Consider the following 2,749-nt stretch of genomic DNA (forward strand, 5'->3'; position numbering starts at 1 on the left):
ATCTCTTCTTAGAAACTTCCGGTGTTTGAACACCCATAACCTCTGGAGGCAGTCTGCTGCACTGACTGTTGTAAACGTCAGGACATTTCTCCTCAGTTGATTCTCTCCTTGATTAGTTTCTGTCCATTGCTTCTCATTCTGCCTTTAGGTGCTTTGAATAGCTTGACTCCCTCTTCTTTGTGGCAACCCCTGAGTTATTGGAACACTGCTATCATGTCTCCTCTAGTCCTTCTCATTAAATTAGACATACCTGGTTCCTGCAACTGTTCCATGTTTAGCTTCTAGCCCTCTAATCATCTTCGTTGCTCTTCTCTGCACTTTTTCTAGAGTTTCAACATATTTTCAACACACAAACAGAACAGTGCTCTCCAAAAACATACAAGAATTGGCAATTACATTTCTAAACTTTCTATCAAAACTGCATCTCACCAGCAGATGAATTGTACTTCCAGTTAAAGAGAAATCTGCAATTATTGGCATTTGTGTGCGCACACACAGAGATCCTTTTGGGTTGTCCTGGCTCTTGGCAATGGCCTGAACTGGACAAGTCTTTGCAGTTCTCTTGGCAAGGTTTTTCAGAAGTGGTTTGCCATTCTCTCTTCCTTCCTAGTGCTGAGGATGACTGACACAAAAATCACCCCACTAGCTGAGTACTCAAGGAGAGACTAGAACTCACAGCCTCTTGGTTTTTAGCCTGATGCTTTAATGCGGTGGCATGCCAGCAGAGTCAGATAGTGAGGAGGTTGGGGAGGAACATGGGCCAGTCCTGGAGGCTGGGGAAGGCTCAGATGAGGGCTCTGCGTCGGAGGCAGAGATGCGGCCCAGGCCGTCTGGTAGTTCTCAGCTGTCTTTGGAGCTAGACAGCAGTGAGGCACAGGAACAGCTGGAGCCTGTTCCCAGTGGCGCATGTGCAGAGCTGCCAGAAGAACAGAACAGCTAATAAATCAAGGTCAACTTGGGAGCAAAGCTATAGGTGGATGGTGAATGGCCCCTCCCATAGGAAATAAAAGAGGAGCAAAAGGGGAATAGGTTTTCGCAGGAAACAATTTGTTCGTTTCAGGAATGTGAAGATCTGTCCGTGAATCTCAAAGACTCTGTGCCAAGTCTTTCCTTGCACAGCACTGCATTTGGAAAATATTTACATGGAGCTTTCCAAGCAAGATAAGGTCTGTAGTTCATAAATTCATCTTTGAAAGACTGTTAACCAGGCCTGTAAAAGGATTTGATTGCCACCACCATTGAAACCACGGGCAAGTTATGAAATGTGCATTATATTCCTACCAAAATTCAAAATGAGATTAGAAATGTTTCATTGTATGTCACACAGAATTACAGATGTGAAAATGCAAGTTATGGAGTAAAATACCTTTCACAATTATGTGCATTTCATGTGTTTGTTAGGAGAGGAGGGACCTTATATTGAAATCTGTCCACTTGCTGTGGATCTAATTACTGTCAGGATATTAGCTCCAGTCTTAACAATGCTTCGGAATACAGCTTTACTATATTTTACCCTCTGAACACAAGATACAATACCACCGATTGCTTCAATATTTTAATTCTCAGCCGGGTAGATTCACATTATGTCAAAAAGAAAATATAGATGTTTTATCTACAAGATTTGCATCATGACCAAAGCATATTCCAAAGAAAAATAATGCAACAGAATCCACTTTTTTCTGCACAAAAGAAAGCAGTGTCTTCTTTAATGAAAACTCAAATCGCACAAACCCTTGATTTAGTAGGTCATTTTTATAACATACATTTGGTTTTCATTTGTCCAAGGCACCTGTAAAACATTTGCTGGTGTGAAACTGAATGGATCGTGGTCCTTTTGAGTGATTTGGGTTGAGAACATTAAGTCTGCTTATTTGTCCTCAATTTTGAGTTGTAGGAAGGTGTTCTGCAGCTACATGTTTTTCAAAACTTGGTGGAAAACGTCCAGTTTATCAATCCTAACATAACGCTGCCGATATCTTTAAAGGGAGAGAATTGCATAGATTTGTTCTGTTTCTCAAAACTGCAAACAATGCCTTCAAAATATGTAATACTGGATAGAGTGAGCATTGCTTGCCTTTTAATATTTTAAGTTCAAGAGGAATTTGAGCACTTGACGATATGGGAAAGCTATGCTATTAGAATTTCTACGCAGGTTAAAAAAAATGAAGTTTCAAGTCAATATTATACAGGCAAAGGTGCAGGGCAGAGTAAAATCACATTTGTTGTTCTGGAACTGCCTTAAGGATGATTACAGAATAAGTGGCTAAGACTTAAGAAGATGTGAGGATGAAGAACAATGCCAGTTCAGCAACAACAGGAGAAGTTGCCTGAATTTTTTAAAAAGAAAAACAACAACCAATGCCATCAGTGTCTATACACAATATTCCTGGCTTTGGAGAGGACCAAAGAAGAACACATTGCAAGTTCCGTTTGAATTTTAACGTTCAACGATAACGTTTTTGAAGATCGCGGCTGTCCCGTATTCCCCCAATTCAGATGACTTTCAAGATCATGCAAGCTAGGATCTCTTCGTTGAAGAGGGATTAAAAAACACTTTTACAAAAGTTATGATTGGTGTGAATACAATGAATACAAATAACTGTATCAAAACATGCTAAAAAGAGCTTCTTGCCGCCTACCTTTTGCTACCCAGAAAAACTGCAGTTAAGGACTCAGCTGTTCTTACAACTTCCTCATTTCATAAGCCCTGCTTATCACTGTTTCCCCAAGTCTGTTTTTTTTTAAAAAA

Source organism: Natrix helvetica (assembly GCF_964273705.1).
Source record: "Natrix helvetica genome assembly, chromosome: 2".
NCBI lineage: Eukaryota > Metazoa > Chordata > Lepidosauria > Squamata > Natricidae > Natrix > Natrix helvetica.